This window comes from Salvelinus sp. IW2-2015, linkage group LG20 (assembly GCF_002910315.2).
Source record: "Salvelinus sp. IW2-2015 linkage group LG20, ASM291031v2, whole genome shotgun sequence".
In the NCBI taxonomy this organism is placed as follows: domain Eukaryota; kingdom Metazoa; phylum Chordata; class Actinopteri; order Salmoniformes; family Salmonidae; genus Salvelinus; species Salvelinus sp. IW2-2015.
The window spans coordinates 53783672-53793180 of record NC_036860.1 but is presented as its reverse complement, the minus strand read 5'-3'; positions in this window follow the sequence as shown (position 1 = coordinate 53793180).

The window sequence follows — 9509 nt, the reverse complement described above, 5'->3', positions numbered from 1 at the left end:
CATTATCCTCTGTAGTGCCTTGCGGTTGGAGGCCGAGCAGTTGCCATACCAGGCAGTGATGCAACCAGTCAGGATGCTCTCGATGGCCGCGTTTATGAAGTGGATCAAGTTCCAAGTTTAGCATGTTATTGTTCCAAATGCCATGTTATCAGAAGGGCAAACCATGCTCTTTTAGGCAGTGACATTCTAACACCATGTAACAACATCTACAACTTCTGGTTGATTGATCCAGATGTGTGTCCTGGTAATGCACATGTAAACATTTTGTTTAACTTTTTTCCCCCTTGGGGATTTATACAGTAGTTACAGTACATACCACATGCAGATAAACATTCATTCAGATGTACCTTCAATTACATATATTTAATCATCCATGACTGTCCTTTATACTAACAGAGCATATATTTCAGTAAAGGTTTGTGGTTCGTAAACCCTGGTGTATAGTCGTAGCCAGCCATTTGTATTACTGTCTTATGTATTGACTTCCATACACTAAAGATGTAATTGCTGCATTAAAATCAATGGAGCCATTTAAAGTGGACCATCATTACAGGAGTTTTTGAGTAAAGTCGATAACTACACTTGAGAACATTCCGCACAGCATGTCCTGCATAAACCAACTTCATTATTTAAAAYACATATATACACACATGTGCACACACATAGAGAAACACAACAGCACACACAAAACCCACTGAGCACAGCCTGATATACATTTGGTTGAGTTTTCAACTAACGTGAATTCAACGTGAAATCAACAAACATTTCACCATGTCATTGGATTTAGGTTAAACGTTGGGTGAAAAAAGCCTAAATGTCCTGAAGTGAATTACTTTTTGCAAATGCAATCAGTTTTCCACGATGATTCAACATCATCACAATGATTGTTTTGGTTGAAATTGGAAACAACGTTGATTTAATCMGTTTTTGCCGAGTAGGAAATTGGTTCTGTGAGGAAAAAAACACATTTATCAGGCCTTTTCTAAAACGYATGAAGTTCAACCTCTACTTTGTTGTGTCTATGAACGCTCTCTCCTACTCGTGTAAGTCTATTCGYGCCCACCTGATCTACAATCTCCCAATTATCTGTGATTCCTGAAATACCTGTGAGCCTTCTATTGGCTGTGACACAGCTCCCATATTACAGCCACAGACCACTTGGAGAGAAGTMCCAGCTCACACCCAACACTGTTCCCTGACTTATATACAACCATCACCACTAGACCCAAGAACATCAGGAATTAATCACATATCCAATTGACCACTTTCAACATTGTGTGTACAGATGGGATCCAATGGGATCACCCAGACTCAGGTTCAGTCTCCGAGGCCCTCAGCCAGGCCCACACACTCAAAGTTGTTAAATTGTACAACTGAAATATTCACCAGTGAAAATGCACAAAGCGATAAATCTCTTATGACATTGGATTGTTAGATTGATTGTTCACAGCTGAATCTGCACTAAGGAACTGCATTGGAATTGTGTTAGCAGTCCACAACATGTAGGCCTATTGCTTTCCATGATGATTTTAAACTGTATTATATCCTATTCCCAGTGGCGCTAGATAAATTCAGCCTCCTGCAAATTGAAGAACATTTCTGGAACACAGAGAAACAAAAGATACATATTTAGTATGTTTTTTTTTCATTACATCATGTAAGCCGAACTTCACCCCCAAAAATTTTAAAAAAGTTGTGAGAAAAAAAAACATACTAAATATGTATCTTTTGTTTCTCTGTGTTCCAGAAATGTTCTTCAATTTGCAGGAGGCGGAATTTATCTCACCTGAAAAAGCTCTATAGCCCATCTATGCCTTATGGTTAAAAAGAGTATGACATTGTTGCCRCCCGTCACATTGAATGCAAGGGAAGCCAGCAAGCATTTGGCCTCCTTGATAAAACAAGTATAAAATAATAGCCAACTAGCGTTGAGCTAMACTGAGTGAGCTCAGCTGTGAATGGTACTGGCACACCAAAAAAAAGTATCAAGGGAAGCGAGTTTGGATTTGGCTTGTTAACTAGCTGGCCTTGCGCAACGTTACCCATGAATCACTGTTAGGCTAGCGAGCAAGMATTTTAGCCAGGTAGCCTAGGAAAACTAAAATTGTGTATGACAGACTCATAGACCGTTTTGGCAACATGAACGAGGAGATGGCATTGGCATTTCTCTACAAGTAGGGTGAGTCAACATGTTTTTCTACTTGTATGCATGCATGCACGCAGCACGCACACCACACACACACACACACACACACACACACACACACACACACACACACACACACACACACACACACACACAACACCACACACACACACACACACACACACACACACACACACACACACACAAACGCACACTCACAGAAATCAGTTCCATGGACAGCCACATCATATTTAGCTTATGTTGAATGGACTAAATCGTTTTTTTGGTATCTTTTAGTTGTCATTGTATTAGACTAAGCACATGTGATTAGATTATGTTGAAATGGTGCTGGAACAGTGGAGACAGCACCTGCTTTCCTTGCGACTCTGTGGTTCCAAATCAATAGTTGTTTATTAGTCCGAAAATGTCAGACATTAACTTGCTTGACTATGCTGTAGGTCATTTAACTGTTTGTTACATGCAATATGTTTTGTAGACTTCACAGGGCAGAATTTGCACTCTGGTTTTGTGATTAAAAAAATAAATAYACTGTATATATATATATTTAACCTGTATTTAACTAGGCAAGTCAGTTAAAGAACAAATTCTTATTTACAATGAAGACCTAGGAACAATGGGTTAACTGCCTTGTTCAGGGGCAGAACGACAGATTTTTACCTTGTCAGCAACCTTTCGGTTACTGGCCCAACGCTCTAACCACGTGCCGTGATGAAACAAAGGTGTGGTTGAATTTATTCTGCCACTGTGTCTTCTTATTGTCTCTGCCTTAGAGCTATACAGTACCAGTCAAATGTTTGGACACACCTACTCATTCAAGGGTTTTTCTTTATTTTGACTATTTTCTACATTGCAGACATCAACTATGAAATKATTCTTCAAAGTAGCCACCCTTTTTCTTGATRACAGCTTTGCACACTCTTGCCATTCTCTCAACCAGCTTCACCTGGAATGCTTTTCCAACAGTCTTGAAGGAGTTCCCACATATGCTRAGCAMTTGTKGGCTGCTTTTCCTTCACTCTGCAGTCCAACTCATCTCAAACCATCTCAACTGGGTTGAGGTCGGGTGATTATAGAGGCCAGGTCATCTGATGCAGAACTCCACCACCACACATGCRCAGATCATCCATTCACCTACTCAGCGTCTCACAGAGACACGGCGGTTGGAACCAAAAATCTCAAATTTGGACTCATCAGACCAAAGGACAGATTTCCACCAGTCTAATGTTCATTGCTCGTGTTTCTTGGCCCAATCAACTCTCTTTTTCTTATTGGTGTCCTTTAGTATAGGTATCTTTAGAGATATTCGACCATGAAGGTCTGATTCACGAAGTCTCTTCTGAATAGTTGATGTTGTGAAGTGTCTGTTACTTGAACTCTGTGAAACATTTATTTGGGCTGCAATTTAGGAGGCTGGTAACTCAAAATAACTTTCCGCTAAAGCAGAGGTAACTCTGAGTCTTCCTTTCCTGTGGTGGTCCTCAAGAGAGCCAGTTTAGTCATAGTTCTCCATGGTTTTTGCGACAGCGAGAGAAAAAAGTTCTGGAAATGTTCCGTATTGACTGACCTTCATGTCTTGAAGTAATGATGGACTGTCATTTCTCTTTGGTATTTGAGCTGTTCTTGCCATAATATGGACTTGGTCTTTTACCAAATAGGGCTATCTTCTGTATACCACCTCTACCTTGTCACAACTGATTGGYTCAAACACATTAGAAGGAAAGAAATTCCACAAAGGCACACCTGTTAATTGAAATGCATTCCAGGTGACTATCTCATGAAGCTGGTTGAGAGAATGCCAAGAGTATGCAAAGCTGTCATCAAGGCAAAGGGTGGCTACTTTGAAGAATCTCAAATATAAAATATAAGTAACACTTGTTTGGTTACTACATGAATCCATGTGTTATTTCATCATTTTGATGTCTCCACTATTATTCTACATTGTGGAAAATAGTACAACAATACAGAAAACCCCTTGAATGATTAGGTGTGTGCAAACCTTTGACTGGGACTGTATATCACAGTGTCAAGGCATTTGAACTAACATGTTATAGAGCAAACAATGCAATTTTCACAACACATGGATTGTAATATGGCTTTTTCTTCTGGCTTAGCTTCCCCGGTGATTTTACCCACTCACTGCTACTGACTATTCCCACTGTGTGCTGTCTCCTATCCGTTCCACTCCGTTCCCCCACAGGTTAGCCCTGTCTGTATTGCTTAATTGTTGTAGGATCTGAATACATGGTGCATGAAGGAGGTATGGATGCAATCCCCAATTTACTTGCAAACAGCTAATGTTAGGCCATTGTAATTCTGTGTCTTGCTGCAGTAATCAAAAGACGACGAAATCACCTTACACAAAAAAACACAATACATTTTTGTTGCAACAAAAACCATTACTGAAATAATTAGTTTTCACAGTACTTACCGATTCAGAAAACATCCATTCAAATTTGACATCACATTAAAGTTGATTAAGTATTACAAAGTGACTGTTAGCCTCAATTTCCACTCCTATAGCCTCCAATCACTGGCGGCTGGTGGCACCTTAAATCATAGTAATGATAGTAATAGTAAATCATAGTAATGATATTAATAGTAATCATAGTAATGATTAGTAAAGTAATCATAGTAATGATAGTAATAGTATATAGTAATGATAGTATAGTAATCCTAGTGTCACGCCCTGGCCTTAGTATTCTTTGTTTCTTTATTATTTTAGTTAGGTCAGGGTGTGACATGGGAAGTTTGTGTGTTTTGTCTAGTTTAGGGTGTGTGTATTGTTTAGGGGGTGTTGTATAGTGTATGGGGTTGTGTTCAGGAGAGAGTTCTAGGAAAGTCTATGGTTGCCTGGTTTGGTTCTCAATCAGAGACAGCTGGTTATTGTTGTCTCTGATTGGGAGCCATATTTAAGGCAGCCATAGGCTTTAGGTGATTGTGGGAGATTGTCTATGTCTAAGTGTTTAGTGTCAGCACTTATGTTTCTTAGCTTCACGATCGGTTGTTTTGTTCATTTTGTAAGTATTTGTTTTTTCCTTCATTAAAAGAAGATGTATTTTTCACGCGCTGCGCCTTGGTCCTCTCTCTCTTATCAAGACGATCGTGACACCTAGTAATGATAGTAATAGTAATCATAGTAATGATAGTAATAGTAAATCATAGTGATGGCTGGAATGGAATCAATGGAATGGTATCAAGCACATCAAACACATGGTTTCCATTCCATTCACTCCATTCCAGCCAATATTAATAGCCGTGCTCCCCTGGCCAGCCTCCTGTGCCTCCAATAGGATATTGTCACACAAAAAAACACATTAAAGCACAAAAAAAGTGATTCTGTCCTGGATTTGATTAGCATAGTATGCTTAATTAATTACTTTATTGTGAATTTCATATTTCTTATTTCTCGTGTGCTTTTTTCTAGTAGTACAATATTATTGATTACTGCATTGCTGAGTTTTGAGTTTGCAAGAAAGGCATTTCACTGTACTTGTGCATGTGACATTAAAACTTAAAACATATCAGGGCCAAGAGTTTTCAACAGGCAGCAAAAGCCAACATCAGCTGATTGTACAGTAAAGTAACAAAAAAGTGTGTTTTGCAGGCAGTTCTCCTCCATTGTACTGTTTGTAAAGAACAAAGTGAAACAGTACAGCTCTAACATCACTACAGACCACACTTTAATGAATACCATTCAATGTCCTGTGATTCAGACAGACCAATGGGATAATTTAAATCTCATTATGGGGTCTATGTAAGATGTTTAAATCATGTTTTTTTATCGCCCTCTGCACAAGGTTTAGCATTATATGCTGTAAGTCATACAGGGTTATCAGCCATACGTTAGGGATCAACGTGCAGTACTATAGCCTGTATAAAGGCATGTTGAACCCTACAGGATCTCTGTGTCAGCTGGGAGAGCTCGCTTACCACTTCCCTGCCCGTGGCCTGCCTCGCAGGATACACTTAAACTGCTCCCCATTTACATCTCTAAACCTGAGAAACATGACACTTAGGCAGTAATCTAATTAGCCACAACTATAAATCCAAATGGAATTAGTGCTGTTTGCCTTTTGCAAAGATGTCGTACTTTGCAGTCACAATGTATGCAATAACACAGACAGGCTCAGGATATACGGTTCTGACTCTCATCATCTGGTCTTTACTAACATACTTTTCAGGGCATAATATTCTCATGTAGTGGAAGAATGAGAAAAGGTCTGTGTGCTATCACAGAGGTCAACAACACCATATATGTGTCAATTTCAATGAAGAGACGTTCCCACGGAAGTCCTGGGGTCACTAACGCCAGGAGAGGTGCGATGACTGACGAAACCTTGAATTGACTAAATGAATGTTACTGTGTGAATTACATAGTCATGTTTGGATTGTTTCAAGAGTTCATAAAGAGTTATGCATTTTGATATGTTTCAAGTGCTATGGATTTATTGTTACAGAGAAACTGTGTTATTCTGTTCGTTGGATGGCAGATAGTTCAAAGAGGAGCGACATACAGTGTTCAGGTGTGATGATTAGATCCAAGAATGTGTGTGTTGTTTTCATGCCTTTGTTTGAATGTTTTGGGCCATGCAAAGGGATGTTAATTAGAAGATGGGAGATACTGGRATTTGGCACACTTGGAAGAATAAAATATGGGTTTAAACTTAGATCACGGAGTCATTGGTAAACCGATCTCCTGATGCATGTCATAGTGGTGAATTATCTAAGCCATTAAGACAGGATATTTTGTATTCCTTTTATCGTGAAGATTTCTGGTATGTACCATTTGTTAATTGTAGTCTTATTGTGTAACTGTAAAAAATCGGATTACTTTTAAATGGAAAGTCCTCACATTTCTGAATAATATTTCTTGAATTATTATTTGGTGAAATGTCTAATGGTAAATGTTATTCACAATTTAGCATGTATGCTCAGTCTCTAACTGAGCAGCTCTGAGCTAAGGTTACCTCAATCATTTAAGGCTAGGATAATGATTGCAAGATATCAGCTACTTGTTCCTCAGCCTCTAATTGCATAACGGTAAACCTAGACATGTGTATTCCAAATGTTGACACAAGGCTCGCAACCTTGGCTATACCCACTGGATACGATTATGGGCCTATAGCATTCACATAATAATTGAGTCAGATTGATGAATAGTTTATTATTATTCAACATMATTTTTTACACATCTACATAATGGAGACCCCACAAACCTACATAATGGTTGGATAATTTCCAGCAAACTATCAATGATGACTCACCAGTTGATGGGGAATTCKATATTACACATCTTCATAATGCATACCCATAGGTTCATAGAGGTTCATAATCTACCATCACAGTTCATTATGTTCTACCTCCATAGTCTTGCATCCTCTCATGGCCATTTGGACTCACCTCATCATGCTGTCCCAAGCCTCATATAATGTATTCACAGTTCCATCTTATAAATTCACAGTCACCACAGTGACATCTGAAGAGCTACCTACTCTACCCTCTTGTATCAGCTACAGGCTCTGTCAGTGGCACTCCACAGACTCTTAATATCAGCAGCCGATTGATATTAATCTCTTCCAACAGCTGACCTGGCTCCTCTGGAGTGGCAGACTCTAACCTTTAGGAGTGGCTGACCCATATCTTCAGGGACAGCCAGCTTGGACTAGGAGATGAGACTGAGCATGTACTCACAGTAAAGCCACTGAGTTCAAGAGCTGCCCACGGCTGTCAAGCCCTCTGAGCTAAGCCCGCGCCTCACTKGATGGTCAGTCATCTATTTCTCCTCCTGTGGTCAACGGTTTAGTTCCAGCTCTGTGGCCAATCATTTACTTCTAGTCTCATGGTCAGCCATTTATTTCCGGTACTGTGGTCAGTAGTTTACTCTATTTATTTCCAGTATTGTTGTCAGTTACATATTTTTGGTTTTGTGGACCATGATGAAACYTTGTGCTGCAATACATTGTGGTGTTCTATGTATCTATGGAAACCATTTTCCTGCTAGCTTTTATTAATCGTGAAGGGAATTTTTTTAATCCAGTGGTGTTTCTGTGAGAAGTGATTGMTTTATGCRTCTCTCTAACGTYAATATTCCTTGTATACTGTTGTTTAGGCAGCTCTCGTTGTTTTATTTTACTGTGGAGCCCCTAGTCCTGCTCAACATGCCTCAGATAGCCCCCGTGTCCCACCCCCCACACATGCGGAAACTGCACTGGTTAACTGGTGCCTCCAGAGATGCAACCTCTCTCATCGTCACGCAATGCCTAGGTTTACCCCCACTGTACTCGCACCCTACCATACCCTTGTCTGTACACTATGCCCTGAATCTATCCTACCACGGCCAGAAATCTGCTCCTTTTATTCTCTGTTCCCAAAGCACTGGACGACCAGTTCTTATAGCCTTTAGCCGTACCCTCATCCTACTCCTCCTCTGTTCCTCTGGTGATGTAGAGGTTAACCCAGGCCCTGTGTGTCCCCAGGTAGTCTCATTTGTTGACTTCTGCAACCGTACAAGCCTTGGGTTTATGCATGTTAATAACATCAGAAGCCTCCTCCCTAAGGTTTGCTTTATTCACTGCTTTAGCACACTCTGCCAACCCTGATGTMCTAGMCATGTCTGAATCCTGGCTTAGGAAGGCCACCAAAAAGTCTGAAATKTACATCCTCAATTACAACATTTTCTTTTACATCCTCAATTACAACAACTGCTAAAGGGGGCGGAATTGCAATCTACTGTAGAGATAGCCTGCAGAGTTCTGTCATACYATCCAGGTCTATGCCCAAACAGTTCGAACTTCTACTTTTAAAGATCCATCTCTCCAGAAACAAGYCCCTCACTGTTGAGCGCTTGTTATAGACCCTCCTCAGCTCCCAGCTGTGCCCTGGACACCATAGGTGAATTGATTTCTATCCTCAGAGTTCGTACTGCTAGGTGACCTAAATTGGSATATGCTTAATTAACACCCCGGCCGACCTACAATCTAAGCTAGATGCCCTCAATCTCACACAAATTATCAAGGAACCTACCAAGTACAACCCCAAATCCGTAAACACGGGCACCCTCATAGATCTCATCCTGACCAACTTGCCCTCTAAATACACCTCTGCTGTTTTCAACCAGGATCTCAGCGATCACTGCCTCATTGCCTGCGTCTGTAATGGGTCCGCGGTCAAACAACCACCCCTCATCACTGTCAAACGCTCCCTAAAACACTTCTGCGAGCAGGCCTTTCTAATCGACCTGGCCGGGGTATCCTGAAAGGATATTAACCTCATCCCGTCAGTAGAGGACGCCTGGTTGTTCTTCAAAAGTGCTTTCCTAACCATCTTAAATAAGCATGCCCCT